This window comes from Mastigoproctus giganteus, chromosome 5 (assembly GCF_048544385.1).
Source record: "Mastigoproctus giganteus isolate SK-2022 chromosome 5, ASM4854438v1, whole genome shotgun sequence".
NCBI classification, from domain to species: domain Eukaryota; kingdom Metazoa; phylum Arthropoda; class Arachnida; order Uropygi; family Thelyphonidae; genus Mastigoproctus; species Mastigoproctus giganteus.
Window position 1 is genome coordinate 148,354,863 of NC_143579.1, and position 20,275 is coordinate 148,375,137.

The window sequence follows — 20,275 nt, forward strand, 5'->3', positions numbered from 1 at the left end:
TACCATTCTACAACTTATTGGTACCTGGTAAAACCTATCCAACTACTTGTCCCACATACGGAGAAGTCGCACTGGTCAACAGTGAGCAGATCAAGGGGTATTCCCAATGGGCTCTGGTCCACCTTCTACTGGCACCTCCGTAGCCAGGTGGGCAGGAGCAACAGTGCGTAGCACATGCTTCTTGATTAGACCGGGGTTCGAGTCCGTGACCACCAAATATGGTGGATGTGGAAAGGTCACGGAATGACCACCACATATCCTCGGAGCAATATGGCCTTAGTTGCTAATGCTTGTAAAAACCAAAATAACAACACCTTCTACTGCAGTGGTGTCCAAACTTTTCCCATACAGGGACCATATTCAAAATTAGATTTCTTTATGCTGTTTTAGTTGACTTTCTAGGCAGGCCGTAGGTTGGACACCACTGTGAATCAACTGTAAGTGCCCCGTTCAAGAATTAGGAGAGCATGATTTTCTTTTACCCCAAAAAATAATCATCTGTTCTTTTGCGGAAGTGCGTTATCGACATTTTTCCGTAAATTTTCCCTATCTCTTTTTACACGGTCACAGTACCTGAATATCCAAATGACGCTGACATTTTGAACAGTTTCAAAAAAAAAAAAAAAAAAAATCAAATTTAAGAACTAATGACAACATCATTGACAAGAGAAGGAAAACAAGGACAATGAAGGTATTAAAACCTTCTAAATATGAATTGTTGCCATTTGGTGAAAATGAAGTTAGAAAATTGTCAATTACAGTTAAATGAAAGAGATGCAATTCGTGGATTTTGGGAATACCTAATTGAAAAGATGGTTTCGGAAGAATTGAAGCATTTGATGGACACTCTGAGTACGATACCAATTTCATCAAGTCAATGTGAACGAGGATTTTCACAAATGAATCTGATCACCAGCCCAACAAGAGCTTCGTTAATAACAAAAACAGTTTCTTCACTACTGTTTCTTAAAATAGGCCGCCACTGACCCGCTTCGATCCAGCAAACATGTCGATTCGTGGTTGCTTTGGGCAACAACTGACACACAAAGAGGAAGAAAAGTCGGCATAGGGTGTCGGATGAGAACTTAATAAAAATTTGAATATTCTACAAAAAAAACTTTATTGTGGAATTATTTTTAATTACTAGTTTTAGAGTCCATAGTCTAACAAAGGACCCTTATAATGTCACTCGGTTGTCTGTCTGTCCATCCGTCACAGCATTGTATCTCTGGAACCACTCAACCTATTGACTCGAAATTTTGCATGGATTTGTACATCATGTGGGCCAACATAACGCCATATTGATCGTTGTTGACAAAAAATTTTCTGAGAAATGGAGGGGTAAAATGTGGGGGGGACAAAAAATGTCGACAACCTACAGCTTATTATACACCACTGGAAAGAGCACAAATGAGTAGGTTTAAAACTTAATATTAAAATTATTTTTAAAAAATGGCGGTGCCAGACAGGAAAATGTGACCAATTTTCATGTCCCCCCCCCCTATTTCTGTCGCTAATGGAGCTAAAAATTTAAAAATCAGATTAGCTATGCATTATTCGATGCTTATCAAGGGAAAACTATTCCCATTGAAATCTATCATTTACTTTTTGTGTTAAAAAAAAAATTTATTGTACTTCGATAGCATGCTTCTTTGTACTAAGTAACTCTCCTTTTCGTGACAAAAATGTTGCTAAATAGTTAGTTAATAAATGGCCTCCGTAGCCAAGTGGTCAGGAGCGGGAGTACCATATGCTCCTCCAGTAGACCGGGGTTCAAACCCCTGACTGCTAAGTATGGTCGATCTGCCAACCAGCGTGGCAGATTATGGTCCATTTCCCTCGCCATGAATTGTTAGGGCTTCCATCATGCAGTGGGTTGATAATGGCTGCAGTTTTTTTTTTTTTTTTGTTAATAAATAACCTTTATAGGTCATTTATAAATTTTGTGACAAGAAGTATTTTTTAAAAATTTTCGAAGCTGGAGTTGTCCCGGCAAGGAAATACCCAGAGAGCCAATGTTGAGGTGGCAGTGGTGGGTAGGTACCGGCGTGGAGCCTCGCATGGCTCTCACTTGCCAGTCGCTTCTCCCCAAGAGTTTAGTTGCTTCTCCAGGAAGAAGTCGAGTCGCTTCTCCCACCCTTGTCATTCACAACAACTGGAAAGTCTTAAATAGACGTTTTCGTTAGTTCCTCAGTTTTAGGTCAAGCCTGGGTACTAGAAACTTTTTTCAGTTACCAAAAAGTTCTATTTGAGATACTACATTAATGACCATTAGTGACTACGGACCCTTCATCCTGAGTACCCGGAACTCAGTAGGTTGACCAATTTATTTACTTATTTTACTTATTTTTTTATATACTTGAATAATAAGTTTATGCTTAATAAACTGTTTAATATACTAAATTTGTTGTTCTTAATCCAAATTACCACTAAAGTAACAATATCAAGAAGGAAAAAAAAATTTTAGAGTACTTTTCATATCCTTTTAATTTTCAATTTTTCCTGATAGCAAAAAATGAGTAGGCACCTATTCTTTTACAAAAAAAAGCACTGTACACACACACACACACACACACACACACACACACACACACACACACACACACAGTGGATTCCGGTTATTTAGCCAACTGGTTAATCGGGGCAGCCGTTTATTTGGAGCAAATCTTAAAAAACAGAACCCGATCAAGAAAATATTTACTTCGCTTAATTGGGACAACATGCCGTTTAATCGGGGCAGGAGACCGCAGCACTGGAGATTACCCTGCGATTGTCTCTGGCCGTACCACGTGGTTCGGTCTGATTTCTGGAGGTCACAACCATAAAACAATAGAAACAACTGGTAGTCACCCGTTTATTGGGCTTTTCTGTTAGTGTAATCTATCATAAATGGATAGTAAACTTGATCTTACTGAATTTGCGATAATACCAACAGTTGGAATTCTGTGCGTTATTATGGTGAGATGTATTTACACTTCCATGAAATCTTCAATCACATAAAAAAAATTAATTTTCAGAATCTTCTCTTCATTCCTATTTTTAAAGCTTCATGACTTGTTACTCCGTTCTCACTTGCGCATATTGTGTTACTTGCAATTTGTGTGTGCCGTGTTCTTTGTTATTGATTGCTTATCTTTTTACTGTTTTAAATTTTAACCCCCAACCCACAAATGTCAGTGAACAGAAATGTCAACTAGTTAGTTGTTATTGCTATTATTTGGTTTTTAGGAGCATTAGCAACTAAGGCCATATTGCTCCAACTAGTTAGTATGTACATATTACAGTAGGTATTAATTATTCCGATTATCACATATCATTTAATTTTTTAATTGGTAAAGTAATAAAAGGTAAATTTGTGTGCTTAATATATCTTTACTTTTGTAGCCTGTGGATAATATTCTTCCTATTTTTGCTAATTAGAATCGCTGTTTAATAGAATTAAAATTCAATTCACAAACGTGATCATAATGACTGGCGCTTATTACACATCGTATAGTGAACGGTACTTTACTATGGTGAGTCCATCGTAATGCAATTTGATTGTATAGTGAACCAATTGCAAAACGGGTATCCATTGTATTTTTAACTATTTACGTGAAACTTCAGATAATTGGGACAGCCGCTTAATCGGGCCAAAATGCACTAGTCCCGACGTGTCCCAAATAACCGGAATCAACTGTATATATTTCTTACATCAAACTGTGATATATGAGTGTGGTAAAGTATTAGACAGTCCACTGATGCTGATGTTGTGAATGAATTGAACAGGTACTTTGCATCTGTCTTTACTGACGAAAGACCCTTTATGCTGACAAGAGGCAGTGCGAGTGAGGCTGAGCCATGTGAAATTAGTGGTCATAATTACAGATGACTGTTTATAAAAACCTTTGAGCATAAAGGCAAGTAAGGCTCCAGGAGTTGATGCCATATACTCTAGTTTTGAGGGAGAGCATAAGAGAGTGTACTGAACCACTGAGGTTAATTATGAGGGTAACTTTGGACTCAAGAGGGATGGCTTTGGATTGGAAAAGTGCCCATATATCACCAATACATAAAAGTGGTTCTAAGAGTGAAGTTGGTAATACAGGCTGTTGGTTAGTCTGACTTCAGTGGAAGGAAAAATCTTAGAGGCAGTGATTAAGAGTGCAATTCAGAGACATTTAGATAGGAATGGCATTCTGAAGGACACACAACATGGCTTTGCTAAGGGTAAATCATGCTTAACTAACTTAGCCTATTCTGACACAGTTACTCATGAGCTGGATTTAGGGAATAATTCTGACATAGTTTATTTGGATTTTAGCAAAGCATATGACTCGGTCCCTTATGACAGGTTATTGTATAAGCTTGAAGAGGTTGGGATCACTGGTATGATTCTAAGATGGATTGCTTGCTGGCTGGCTGCAGGGCAGAAGGTTGTGATTAATGGATATTCTTCAGATTGGTGTAACGTCGGGTGTGGGGTCCTCAAGGATTGGTTCTTGGACCACAGTTACCAATAGATCACTCGTGACAAAAGAACAGTGATTATCATTTGCATCATGTGAAATAGTGAAGTGCTACAATTCCCTTAGCTCTTATTTCCATTAGGAGTCCATTGACTATGTGAGAGTGCACTTCAGTACACTGTAACTTTAACTTTTTCTTAAATTTTTATTAATTAACTTTACCAGTGTATATAATTTATAATATAAATTATTTTTTATAGTGAGATTCAATGAATACCAAAATGACAGACTTATCACTACAATGAAAAATAGGAGATGGGGTACGTTCTTTGTAATTATCAGTAATAAATGTTGTTTAATTTGCAATGCTACCATTTCATTACTAAAGAGGAAATCGTGAAAGATATTACAACGATGCATAACAATTATGTGGTTAAGTATCAGTGTGACAGTAAATTATGAAAGTATAAAATTATAAACTGAATAGATGTCTTTCTGCTCAACAGTCAACTTACAAAAAATACATCGAAGTCAAAAACAGCTACAGTTGAATGTTACCAGGTGAGTTGTGTTCTTGCAAAAAATAAGAAACCTTTTAGTGATGGATTAGTATCTAAAGACCCATTTTTAGAGGTAGCAAATTCTTTATTTTGTGACTTTAAAAATAAGGTAGAAAAATTCTGCCATCAATGACACAGCAAATGGATGAAATAAGTTCAGATTTGAAAGGGCAATTAGTGAAAGATATTGAAAATTGTACTGCATTTTCAATACAATGCAGACAAATCAACAGATATAAAAGATGTAACCCAGCTTATTATTTTTATTTGAATGGTTTTAAAGGCTTTTTCACCAAAGAAGAAGAATAACAATTATTCCACTGAAAGGAACAAAGAGGTGAGGTTAGGTTAAACAATTTTAAGAACGAGACATGCAAGTTAGTGCACTGCATCAAGTCTGTACATATTAAGTCAAATGAAATTGATTACATGGCACAGTTTTATTCACATCTCGTATTGTGAATGCCTTCAGAATGAGTTGCCTGTTTGTTATACATTGCACAAGTAACAATTCCCCAATAGAGAAGACTATTCTTACTTAGAGTGTCTTCACGATGAATTGCCTGTTTTTTATGCTTTGAATAAGTAATGCTTCCCCAGTAGAGAAGACTATTGTTACTTATTCTCAGTGGATACCATCACCTGGACGGATATTTCAGGGCTATTTGTTCTTTCATTGGTGGGTAAATAGGTACCTGGTGGTATAATAACTGACAACCCAGTTCTGAAGTTAATTCCACAATACAAGGGATGCCAAATAGTGTATAGTGGATTAAAACTCAATTAAAATTTAGAGCTGAAAGCCTCAGACTACAGAAAACTTACTAGGCATACAAGTTAGTGCATCGCATCAGGTCTGTATGTAGTAAATCAAATGAAATTCATTATATGGCTTCATTTTATTTACATCTCATATTGTGAATGCCTTCACAATAAGTTTTTATACCACTGGGCAACTACACACCCACCAATGAAGGATCAAATAGACCTGAAATGGCCATCTGGGTGGTGGTATCGTCTGAGAATAAGTAAAAATAGCCTCCTCTACTGCGAAAGCATTACTTATTCAAAGCATAACAAACAGGCAATTCATCATGAAGGCATTCAAAATATGAGATGTAAATAAAACAATGCCACGAATCAACTTCAGTTGGCTTACTACATACAGACTTGATGCAATGCAACGTGTGGTGCCTCCATAGCCAGGTGGGCAGGAGCAGCAGTGCGTAGCACACGCTTCTTGATTAGACCGGGGTTCGAGCCCGCGCCCACCAAATACGGAGGATGCGGAAAGGTCAGGGAATGACCACTGCATATCGCCCCAGAGCAATATGGCCTTAGCTGCTAATGCTCCAAAAAACTAAATAACAAACAAACAAAACTAACTTGCATGCCTAGTAACTTTTCCGCAGTCTGAGGCTTTCAGACTGCGGAAAATTTTCAGAATGCCCTAAATTTTTATTCTTTTAAGAACTTTACCAACACAGCATTCATTTACCTATTTATAAGCTTGTCACAATAACTACGGATGGAGCTGCAGCTATGACAAGTTGCCACACTGAATTTATCACAATCATAAAAGTGATGATGACTTTCCAGATTTTCTTTTCTACCACCGCATTACTCACCAGCAAACCTTGTGAGCTAAAATACTGAACATGAAAGATATCATGGAAATAACATTTAAGATTGCTAATTCATTTCAAACAAGTGTAAAATTACAAGTTGAAAAACAAGTGGGAAAAAAGTGACAACTCTGAGCATATTGAACTACTAATGCATACAGATATCAGATGCGTAGAGCAAATTCTTGCAGATTCAGAGACTTGCTGGATGAAATAATTAAGTTATTCCTTGTTGCAAGAAGTGATAATTACAAGCAAATGGATGATGATACTGTTTGGCTTTTAGATTTAGCATTTTTAACAGACATCACAACTAAAGTGAATGAATTAAACCTTGACTTACAAAGCAGGGATAAACTGATCTAAGATCATAAACTGAGATGTAAATAAAACATTGCCACGAATCAATTTCAGTTGGCTTACTACATACAGACTTGATGCAATGCATTAACTTGTATGCCTAGAAATTTTCCACAGTCTGAGGCTTTCAGCCCTAAATTTTTGTTTTAAGAACTTTACTGACAGCATTCATTTACCTATGGCATATGACAAATTCCAGAAGTAAATATTAAATCTACATATATCCAAACTTGAAGAAAATAACTTAGCTGAATTTCCAAACACGAGGTCACAATTAAAAATTTCAGTTAGTACTAATTATGACAATAATAGATACACAGAACAAATTAAAAATGTGGTCTCTGAGGAGTTCAAGAGACATTTAAGATTTCAACAACCTTGAAAGCGTGATTTTATTTATCTTATCCATTCAACAAAGTGTGATTTTATTTATCTTATCCATTTGATATCGATGGTTCAACTGTTGATTATCCTGCTCAGGTAGCTAACAAACTAAATGAATATTTTGCATCAGCATTCACACATGAGGAGTTATTCAGCGAGGGGAATGCCAGAGATGTTTTCAACTCTGGCAGTAAGCTAGATAATCTTATAATAACTGAGAGTAAAGTGGAGGAGAAATTGTTGAAGATAAACACAAGAAAAGCACCTGGGGGTGGATGGGATCTATCCAGTTATATTAAAGGAGGCAGCAAAGGAAGTAAGCAAACCCTTAGCCATAATTATGAGAGCTTCCTTGGACTCAGGGGAGGTACCCATGGACTGGAGATATGCAAATGTGACTCCAATTCACAAAGGAGGATCAAAGACTGACACAAGTAATTATAGACCTGTGAGTTTAACTTCTGTTCCAGGAAAATTAATGGAAGCACTGGTTAAAGAAGCACTGCAGGATCATCTTGACAAGAATTCAGTTATAGCTCAGACACAGCATGGTTTTGTTAAGGGAAGGTCTTGCCTGACCTCTTGCCTCTTGGATACTATGATGCAGTCACAAAAGAACTGGATGCAGGGAATAACTTTGATATTATATATTTGGATCTTAGAAAGGCTTTTGATACTGTTGCACATGGAAGACTGCTGCACAAATTGGAGCAGTGTGGCATTGGAGGCAAACTGCTGCTATGGATAAAGGGATGGTTGAGTGGGAGAAGACAGAGAGTAGTAATCAATGGACACTACTCATCGTGGACTAATGTTATTCGTGGAGTCCCTCGGGGTTCAGTGTTGGGTCGATTATTGTTTTCTGTATTTATAAATGATATTGATGACGGTATATCAAGCTTAATGTCCAGGCTTGCAGACGATACAACGGTTGGCAGGGTTGTTAAGGACTCTACTGACGCTATGCTGCTGCAACAGGATCTGGAAAGGTTGAGCAGATGCGCTGAGAGGTGGCAAATGAAGTTTAACATTGACAAATGTAAAGTACTACATATGGGAAACAGCAACCCCCAGAGAAACGTATCAACTCTGTGGTACTACACTGACAGTGGTAGAGAATGAAAAGGACCTGGGGGTAATTGTGCAGGCAGATATGAAGTTCTCTGAGCAGTGCAGACGGGCTGCAAGAGTAGCTCATGGTGTCTTGTCAATGATATACAGGAATTTTGCCTTGTATAAGGCAATGGTCAGGCTACACCTTGAGTACTGTATACAGGTCTGGAAGCCTCATTTCAAGAAGGATGTAGAGCTGCTGGAACGAGTACAGAGAAGGGCAACAAGATTAGTGAATGGAACAAAGGGTTGCTCTTACGAAGACAGGCTTAAGTTTAGCAAATTACAGTGTCTGGAGACTAGGTACCGGCGAGGTGATCTGATAGAGGTGTATAAAGCCTTGAATGGTTTGAGCATGCTCAATGCCGATGGGATTCTTCCTCTTGCTCAGAATAATCACCTGAGAGGGCATAAATTCAGATTGAGGAAAGACAGATGAGGATAGATGTGCGGAAATTTGCCTTTAGCCAGCGGGTAGTTGGTTGGTGGAACAGACTTCCATCCATCCCTTGTTATGGAAGTTGATAGCTTAAATAAATAAGGCTCAGCTGGACAGGTATTTCGAACGAACGGAGGGGTGAAATGGAAGTGTTGGTTTTTTTTTTTTTTTTGGCTGATGCTGCATAAGCTTGCTTTCTTGCATCATATGCCTCTACTAATGATAATGCTAACACAAGCATAAAAGAAGAAAAGAATGCAAATGCAGAAAAAACTTATCTTTGTTTAAAATGGATAATCTTTCACTTGAGACAGACATAATCATGCTGCAAAATGATATCTATATCAAAACAAGCGCTCACAAGAAAAATTTCTGGAAATATTTATCAGAAGACAAGTATCCTAATTTGCAAGAATGTACTGAAAACAATTGCATGGATGTGAATTTTATGTTTTGATCACATTTATATATGTAATTTTTTGCATAATTAACAATGCATGATGAGTTTTGCATGTCAAAGAAAAAAAAATATATATATATATACATTGCTCAATAAATGCACCCTAAAAAAAAGTAAATCACAGTTAGGCAAACATCAAAAAAGTAGATCTTTTTGAATATACTAGTGGACACACCTGCCATAGAATTTTCTGTTCTTAACATCATCATGTGATACACCGAATAGAATTTAAAAACCATCTCAGACCACTGAAGTCACCTTTGTAAAGAAAAATCTCCCCTTCACCTTTGACAGCAGTTAGTAGATCCCACTCTACACTCTGTGATCAATTACTTAGTGTTGCTTTTATCTGCAGATTCTTAATGTATAAAAGGTCAATGCTGATAATAAGATCAAGAATATTCCTGTCTCTCCTCTCTAACATGGTAGTTTAGAAAACAGTCATCCAATAAATCCACAAAGGTCTGCTGTGTGAGTGATCAACCCATCAATCCAGTCAATATCTGGAAAGTTAAAATCACCCATTATAAGACATTCTGATAAATTGGCCTAATCTATTTGTCTATATAGTTATTCATTATATACTCATTAGTCATTAGGCCTATAAAAGAGAAAGACCAACCAATATTATCAGCTGCAAATTCTAAATGGAAGGCATTCAGGGAAGTAATTAGAGGCTACTTAAGTTTTTCATATAAACAAAGAGATATTGTTAAGGTTTAGACCTGAATGGATGTAATACGAACTGATGAGACTAGCAGCAGAGAAGAACAATGTGTGAGATGATTATAAATTAGCATGGAATCCTACAGTAAATAAAACTAGTCTGCAATCAGGTCAACAAAGTGTTAGTCAAGCTAAGGAAGTCTGTGAAAGTCTGGCTATGAATGCAAAGAAAAGAAGCAAAGAATTCCTAACCTAACCCTCGGCAATGCTAATGCTAAAAGCAAATAAGGCACCTGGAGCTCATGAGATCTATCCAGTTATAATAAAGCAAACAGCAAAAAAAGTTAAGCAAATCCTTGGCCATAATTATGAGGGCATCCTTGAATTCAGGAGAGTTCAATACAGACTGGAGACATGCAAACATCTCTGGTATTCACAAAGCTGGAAAAAAGGGTGATGTGAACAATTATAGACCCATATTAATAGACTTCTGTTAAAAAGAAGATAAAGGAGTCAGCGATTTTTTTTTTTAATGAAAACCCCAAGAACAAGTGGTAATAGAACCAATAGTACTTAGTACCTTGCATGGGTTGAAGACTAAGAAGATGAAAGTAGATACTTGTGACACAAGACTTCAATTTCTGTAAATTGCAATTTTCAGAAAATATATTTGAATAGAGGTTGTACTAGAAAATGGATGTTGAAGAAGTAAATGAGGAAGAAAAAGTCTGTTCTGCGAGTTTGAAGTTGGACAGTAAAAGGATGCTGATTGGTTGCAGCACGTGTTCAGACTGCTTTGGATGAGAGAGCGTGAATTATAGAAACAAATTCAGAAGAACAGTACCATTGGACTATCTATAGAAAAGACATGCAGCAGAAACAGATTGTCCATGAGACAGAGTTGAGAAACTTTTCTCACTTACAGACTTAGAGATAGGTAATTAATTAACTACCCTCTTTTGAATGGAATCTAGAAGCCTGAGAAAGGTTTTGGGGGCACCATCCCAGATGTGGGAACAATATTCCATGGTCAGGCAGATTTTTGATTTGTACAGTGAACAGTTTTTGGAAGAAAAGTAGCACCAAAAAAAAGGAGAAAACCCAGTTTTTAAGATGCAGAAGAAGAAGAAATATTTGTGATATGCTTATGCCAAGAGATATTAGAAGTCAGTGTAATCCCTAATACAGATATGATCTTATCTAGAATCAATACACGAGATCTGACTGTCATTGAAAATAAGAATAGGAACAGAACTTTTTTTTTTGTGATATATGACAGGACTGAGTTTTAGAAGGATTGAAATTAACTAGGTTATTTTGCCCCAGTGGAGAATTACCTGGAGATCAGCATTTAGGGAAATGGAAGTCGATACTTGAGAAGCTGTTTCTGCAGGGCGAGGTTTCTTAAACTGGAAGGTGGAATGCAATGTGCTACCACAATCAAACTATGGATAGGATTTCCAATCAACAGAAGAAGGTCATTAATATACAAAAGGAAAAGAGTGGAAGAAAACACCTGCATTAGTAGAGATGTTAGAAGACAGAGCGATCTATCCCTGCCTGCAGTCAGAGGGAAAACTGGATACCCAATTACAAAAACAGTTGGCAAACCAAAAGATGAAAGCTTATGTAGAAGCCATTTAGGCCAAACATGATCAACACCCATTGAAATGTCAAGAGCAACAGCATGAGTTACACCTTGTCCATTGAATTGGACAAGGTGGAACATGAGTAACATAAGCCAATATATCATCAATGAATTGATACTGACGGAAACCATACTGGCAATTATTGATCAGATGGAAGGTTTCTAGCCAGTTTAGGAGTTGGTGGTTAATAAATTTCTGGAAGTGGATGGATATAAGCAAATTTCCAAGCAGAAGGGCAAAACACCTGTAGAATAAGAAAGGTAAAAAAAAAAAAAGCAACACAGAAAAGGAGTAAGCACAAGAGCTGGTTTTGAGAACAAGTGGAGAAATACCATAAGGACCTCAAGCTTTCTTAGCATCAAGGTTGATTAAATCCTTCTGACATCCTTTTCACAGAAGGCATTGAATGGGGTGTACTGGAAATGGTAGGAGGTGGTTTACCAAAATCATCAATACATGAGATATAAAAAAAAAAATAGAATGCTAGCAGTTCAGCTTTATCTTTAGTTGAGGTTGCAATACAACCACCTGGTTTTGACAGAAGTGGAAATAGAGATGGGAAAAGTTGTGGCCAATAGCTTTAGCAAGAGACCAGGATGCTTGAAATGAACCTGGAGATTTGGAGGAAGCTGACTGGAGTAAACAACACTCTTATTTTGAAAAGCTTTAGAACATTTATTGGAAAACCAAAGTTTAAATAAAGGACAACTTTTTTTTTTTTTAAGGTGGAGTGTGGAATAAAGAATTTCATTCCTGCAAAAATAATCTCACTGACATGATCTGGAGCAAATGTTGATCAGAAGATTCAACACTAAGCTGACAAAGAGAAAGAAGAAAAAAATTCTCACAGACCATCCCATTTTGCATTCTTGTAACACCAAACAACACAAAATTGCGAACAGCCATGAGAAAGGCTCCAATGGAGAAGAGCCCATTACCAAGTTGAAATCTGAGGTGCCTAGAGGACTGCTCACCACAACTATGTACTTAGAAAGGTTGTTTGTGTGTGTGTGGGGGGGGGGGGAATAAAGGGCATTGGCTGTATGGTTAGTTTTGTTTGGTATTCTGGTAGGTAAATAAACAATCTGTGCAAGGACATTAGTAATTACAAAAGGCTTAGCATCGCAACCAGCTGGGTCCATGTGACTAGAAAATGTTAGCCACGTTGGAGCTGTGAACATTAAAAGAAGCAAGGAAAATCATCTCACCGTTAGGAAAGTTCGACTGGAGAAAGTCAAGTTCAAAGGGTGAAAGTCAAAGTGTTCCAAATGATTAGTGGAGTTGGAAGAACGATAGAGGCAACATATGAATTTGACAGAAATTTTAATGGAGGTAAAAATTTTAAGCCAGTGGAGATCGAAAAGAGCAGATTTCAAATTCTAAGTCTCTGACAGGAAATGTCAGAGTAGATACAGGCACAAATACCACCTTTGAAGCGAAAGTAATCATACAGCAAATAATTAGAACTGAGATGAGCAATGGTTGAATCAACCGATAATTGGGATTGTCAGAAAAAGTACATGGGGTTTGGCAGACTAAGTGAAAATGGACATCACTAAGATTGGAACTGAGACCATGTATATTTGTAAAATGAAAGAGGAAGTGTTTGGTAGGATTAGAGTTTTCACAGATAAGCTTGTTCTATTAGTTTAACTATTCATGATGTATTCAGTAGTAAGAAAATGTGGGAAGAACATGCTGTAGGAAGTATAAAAATTTTAGGATAGGGCATACACACAACAAGAATACCACCTTCACATATCAGCTCCCTGATATAACATGGCTTCAACAATGCAATTGCATACACACTACTTGGACACCCTCCAGTTCCATTCTGGCAGAGTGGAGGCAGCAAGATTATACATTAGCTGATTAGTTACTAACTGGTTCAGTCTAGTGGACTATCTAGCACTCAACCTGAACACTATTTTAGAGCTGCACCATAAGGAAGATTGGATCTCACCATGATGTCCATCATAACCTCAAAAGACATCAATCATACTACATGATGGAAGAGATGGTGAAGGGGGTTCTGGAACTTTGCTCTGGAGACTAAACATGGATTCCATCACTTCAAGCCTCAAATAAACAAAGTGGTGGTATTGCACCGGCAGATAAGGATCATCTGCAATCTAGTATTGCCTGGTAACAAAGAGGGGCAGCGTTACTCTGTGGTGTGGACCACACTTGATTAAATAAGTCATTAAATGGAATTGAATTATACAGAAATCACAACATGGGTTTGTTATGAAGGAATTTGCCTGACCAATTAGCAACAAAAGAACTGGAGATAAACAACAATTTTGACATATATTTAAAGTTAAGTAAAACTTTTTTCGGCAGTTCCAGATGAAAGATGGCTATACAAATTGGATAGTGTGGTATTAAGGGGAAAATACTGCTATAGACAAAGGGATGGTTGAGTGGGTGAAGGCAGAGTAATTATAAATGGATGCTGTTCTTTTTTGACTAATGTTATTAGTGAAGTCCCCTGAGGTTCAGCACTTCCCCCTCCCCCTTACTGTTTACAATATTTATTAACAATACTGATAAGAGCAGTATTGTTAATAATACTGACAAGGGCATATCAAGCTTTTTGTACAAGTTGCAGATGATACAATGTTTGGCACGGTTTATATCATGAATCAAGGCACACTGCAGAGAAAAACAAAGAAAAAAATTGACAGAGGGACTGTGAAGTGGGGTTCTGAGGTTCAACACTGACAATTGCGGTTCAAGATTTAACATTAGAGTTGATGCAACGTATCAACTCTGCGGTACTACACTGACAGTGGTGGAGAATGAAAAGGACCTGGGGGTAATTGTGCAGGCAGATATGAAGTTCTCTGAGCAGTGCAGACGAGCTGCAAGAGTAGCTCATGGTGTCTTGTCAATGATATACAGGAATTTTTCTAGCAGGGATAAGGAGGTGATTATTCCCTTGTATAAGGCAATGGTAAGGCCACATCTTGAGTACTGTATACAGGTCTGGAGGCCTCATTTCAAGAAGGATGTAGAGCTGCTGGAACAGGTACAGAGAAGGGCAACAAGATTAGTGAATGGAACAAAGGGGTGCTCTTACGAAGAAAGGCTTAAGTTTTGCAAATTACAGAGTCTGGAGACTAGGCACCGGCGAGGTGATCTGATAGAGGTGTATAAGGCTTTGAATGGTTTGAGCATGCTCAATGCCAATGGGATTCTTCATCTTTCTCAGAATAATCACCTCAGAGGGCATAAATTCAAATTGAGGAAGGACGGATGTCGGATAGATGTGCGGAAATTTGCCTTTGGCCAGCGGGTGGTTGGTTGGTGGAACCGACTTCCATCACTGGTTGTTGAAGTTGATAGCCTAAACAAATTTAAAGCTCAACTGGACAGGTATTTCGAACGAACGGAGGGGTGAAATGGGAGTGGGTTTTTTTTTTTTTTTTTTTTGTTTTTTTTGGCTGATGCTGAATAAGCTTGCTTTCTTGCATCATATGCCTCTGCTAATGCTAATGCTAATTAGTGTTATCACCTAATTTATAACATACCAATTAGGTGATAACACACTCAAGGTCTTGGAAAACAAGAGACCTGAGAATAATTATAGTTTGACATGAAGTTCTCTGAGCAGTGCAGACAAGCTGCTAGAACAGCTCATGGGGTTCTGTCAATGATATACAGGAAGTCTGCCAGTGGTGCAAGGAGGTCCATCCACCCTGCTATAAGGACACAAGAGGCTAAACGACACCCCATGACCTCTTATATTCAGCTTAGTCTAGAGCCATTTCCTGTCACATTTTTCAATTAGATGTTATGAGTGGTGATCAAAGCCTGCCTGACTGTCTGAAACTGTTTCTTTATGATCCTTTGACCAGTCATGTGTAGTGACTGTTATCACAGGTTTGAACCTAGTGTTATTACACTAATACACACCATATTGTGCTATGATGTAAATTTCCTTTTAGACCTGCAAGCCAGGAATCAGACTCCTTTGAACTATGAAGAAACTATTCACAGCTATGTGCTGAGATGAGACCTCATTTCCATGGTGAGTAAATTTCTCCTTAATTCTTCTGCCCGTTTATTTTTGTAACCATCATAAACACGTCTGAGTGTTTATGTGATTTAATAACTATGTATGTAGCATTATGTAAAACCCCTAGAATCTTGCTATAAAGAACGTTGTACAATAAAGATTTATTTATCTAGCGTTATTTTAGCCGAGGCTGTATAAGCTTGCTTCCTTACATCATTTGCATAACACTACTTTCTCCTATTCACACTCCTAAATACACTCCTATTCTCATTTTTGTTTTCCTGGTTATTGTCACACCAAACTGACAGAAAACTGCATTGGCCAACTATCAATTTGGTGCACTGCATTAAATTCTATGTGCTTCTTCGCTAAGAGCATAATTCCCTTTCCCTGCACCTCCCTATTCTTCCTGCACTCACTTTTATTCAAATTGTGTATCCCTTATGTCTCAGTGGCTCCATATCTCTAATGCCCTACAATGCTTGCATTTGATGCCCTAACCAGTACTTCATATTCATCAAATGTATTTACTATTCTAACATTATACAAACAAGAATGTTTTTACTCTTAGTAACCTTAATACAGCCCACATATTTGCTTGTCCCACAAGGACCTCCAGCAAGTAATTCCTAAAACATTGCCTTTTTCAAGCTGCTATACATCCCAATAGGAACAGTGTAGGTATCATACACCTCTGCCTGCAGCTGCCATTAATCTATTAATATGTATCCCGTGCCCCAAGCCAGCAGTTTTTAATGTTTCATACGTTAAAAACTGCGTAACATTAAACATTAAAAACTGCTTAACATTTTTGTTTTAAGGTACACCAATATTAAAAAAAAAAAAAAAAAAAAAACCTTATAGTAATGGTACATTTGCCATTTAACACATTAATGTAACGGTACATTTAGCCCATTTCATACACCAATGACAAAATAAAACTGAAAGGGGAAAAAATTGCAAAATGAAATTTCTCTATATAAAAATATTTGCTTAATAAGTTTTTTTAATTATTTTGTATTCATGTTAAAATTTCTAGGGAGAATGGCTAAATTTTTATTTTGTATTAGTATTAATACTGGAAAATGATACAAAAGCATCAGCAAAAAAAAAAAAAATTATGCACCTCATCTGTCCATCCCCTCCCTTCTAATAATCTATCTAATGCTTCCTTAAATTTATTCCAACTACCCACTTCTAGAACACTCGATGGAAGTTTATTCCACCAATCAATTACTCTGGCTTAAAGCAAAAATTCACTCACACATTTATCCTGCAGTCATCCTTTTTCAATTTATCTTCTTATGGGCATCACCTGAGAAAGAATAAGAATGCCAACAACATTTAGTTTGCTCAGTTCATTTAGATCCTTAAACATTTCAATCAGGTCTTCTCTCAATGCTTAATTTCGAGTTCCTAAAATATGCTGAACTAAAGTATTTCATCACAATAGGAATAGCATTTTGTGTCCTTAATCTCACTGCTCTTCTCTACACCTGTTTCAACAATTCCACATCATTCTTAAAACGAGGCTTCAAGGCCTGTATGCAGTACTTAAGATATGGCCTAACCACTGCTTTATACAGTGCAATAATCACCTCGTCCCTACTAGCAAAATTTATGTATTGTTATTGAAGAACCCCATGAACCTTATTAAAGAACCCTCAGGATCCCATGGGCTGTCCTAGCAGCCTATCTGCACTGCTCAGTGACCTTCATGCCAGTCTTTACAATTACACCAGTTTTCGATGAAAATTACTTGTTGTAAGTTGGGTGCTACCATACTCAAGTACCACCTTGGGTATGGTAGCACCCAACTGATAAGTTATTATGGAATTACTGCTACCCATATTGCTACTTCTCAAGCCCATCTGCCTAATTTTTCTAAATTTTATTACAGTAGTATGCATTTCCTGTCATTAACTACCCTTCCAACTTTTGTATCATCATAATGATGATACAAAATTCGAATCTCAGCAAACTTATAAAATAAGGTTGATACTCCATCAATATCGTTAATAAATACTGAAAAGAGTACGGGCTGAACACTAGACTGTTAGGATACCACTTACAAGAAGAGTAGTGCCCATTAATAACCAGGTTCTGTCTTCTGCCACTCAACCATTCTTTTATCCATCCTAGTTTCAATTTCAGTATATGGCATTCCTGTTCACTTTTTAGCCACGCAACTGTTTAATTTGATTTTGTTATTGTTTCAAGATCAGCTTTGATTTTAGAGCCCAAGGGTCTCATTCATTATGTAATCACACAGTTATTTTATGTGTAAATAGATGTTTTTCTTTCACACTGGAAACCCAACATTAGTGTAGAAGTAGTATACATGAAATTTAGTGCCAGGACACAACTGTTAGAATGAATAATGAATGTACAGATTATGAACTAAATGAGGCATTGGGTCTTTCCTGGGTATATACATTGGCTACCCTGAATAGGGGACATGAGTTAGAGAAATGAGGAACTGAAGGGAAAACACAAGCTCAGTGATGCTGGCTTTTGAAGTCACGAGAATTAAATAATTTTGAATATGGAAGTACTAGATGTAGTGACAATGGTTCTGCTACAATTAGACAACACTGGAAAAGGTTTTAATTCCCTGTCATGGTAAAGATGTTACACATCTTTACCATGACAGGGAAACAATCACAACTAAATAAAAATCATTATTTCTCACAGAAGAATATTCATTTGAAATATCCTATAAATATCATTCAATTGTTACACTTTTTCTAAATCTTTACTGTTCTGAACATGGTCTGTAATAATAACTATATTTCACAACATAGTACTCAAACAAAAATTTGTCCTCCTAGTTTCCTTTTGGCTTTAATACTTTCTGCACTTTTTTTTCTTTATATGAAAACCCCAAACGAGAGGAATTAGAACCTGTAGTACTGGGCACTGTGCAGAAGATTGAGAAGATGAAAGAAGATATTTGTTGATATTAGACTTCAACTGTAGATTGCAATTTTCAGGAAATATGTATGAAGAAAGGTTGTTCCAGAAAATGGAAGTTGAATGAATAAATGAGGAAGAAGAAAAGTTGGTTCTGTGAGTTTGACATTAGACATTAAAAGGATGTTGACTGGTTGTTCGGACTGCTTTGAAAGAGAGCAGAAAAATTATAGAAGCCAATTCAGAAGAACAGTGGCCATGGAAGTATCTACAGAAAAAGGCATGCAGCAGAAAGAGAATATCTATAAGACAGAGAGAGGAGACTGTTAGAGATGAGTCATTAACTAACCTAATTGCTCTAAGGAATGGAGTCTAGAAGCGTGATAGAGGGTTGAGGGGGCACCACCCCAGATGTGGGAACAATATTCCATGGTAGCCAATAGATTTGTGATTTGTACAGAGTGAACACCCAGTTTTTAGATTCAGAGATAGAAACATTTGTAATGTGCTTATGCCAAGAGAGAGACATTAGAAATCAGGGTAATCCCCAATTGATATATATGATCTTGCCTAGAAATCAGAGTGTCACCAAAGATAAGCAGAAAAGCAGAAGAATCCTTTTTGCAAGATATAAGACAGGAGTTTTAGTAGAACTGAAGTCAACTAAGTTATCTTTGTCCCATTGAAGAATTACCTGAAGATCAGCATTTAAGGAATTAGTAGTGGATATTCAAGAAGTTAAAAGCTGTTTGTGCAACAGCTTTCTCAAAGGTAAGGTTTCTCAAACTGGAAGGTGGAATGCAATGTGCTATCATCAGCAAAATTACAGATAGGATTTTGGGTCAATGAAAGCTCATTACTATAGAAGAGGAAAAGAGTGGGATAAAGAACTGAACCTAGAGGAAACCCAACATTAGTGGAGAAGTTAGGAGGGAGGGAGGGAGGGAGAGAGAGAGAGAGAGAGAGAGAGAGAGAGAGAGATCTACCATTACCCACAGTGACTAGTCAGAAATAAAACTGGATACTCAATGACAAAAAACAGTTAGCAGCACAAAAATAAAGAAAACCTTTAGGTCAAACATGATCAAAAGCCTTTGAACTGTCAAGAGCAACTGTTTGAGTTTCACCAAACTTTTCACTGAAAATGTGCATAAATGAGTGACATAAGCAAGAATGTCAACAGTGGATTGACACTGATGGAATCCATACTGGCATTTGTCAATCAGATGGAAGGTTTCTAGTCTGTTTAGGAGTTGGCAATTATTAGAATTCTCCATTACTTAAAAAGGGTAGAAATGCAATGGGAAGATAACTGGGCGGGAAGAATTTGTCACCCTTTTTAGTAAGTGGATGGATATGAACAAATTTCTAAGCAGGGGTATTTCTGATGGTATTTCTTCATTTGTTCTCAAAACAGGCAACACAGAACAGAAGTTCAGGAGCACAGGTTTTGAGAACAAATGAAGAAATACCATTAGTACCTGGAGCTTTCTTAGCATCAAGGTTGATCAAAATCCTTCTGACATCCTTTAGAAGAGAGACTACTGGAGGCACTGAATGGTGGGAGGTGGTTTATCAAGATCAATACACGAGTTGGAAGAAAAATATAATGTCAGCTTGTTATTTAGTTTTTAGGA

General features: G+C 37.2%; 1 protein-coding gene across 1 annotated transcript in view; it reads right to left on the reverse strand.

The window, feature by feature from the left end:
* The window catches only part of LOC150085759 (uncharacterized), a 144,388-nt gene that overhangs the window by 91,652 nt on the left and 32,461 nt on the right, over positions 1 to 20,275 (reverse strand). Inside the window, exon 4 of the mRNA XM_090374685.1 lies at positions 9,565 to 9,892. The gene's annotated coding sequence lies outside the window, so the exon portion shown is untranslated. The remainder of the gene's footprint in view (positions 1 to 9,564; positions 9,893 to 20,275) is intronic.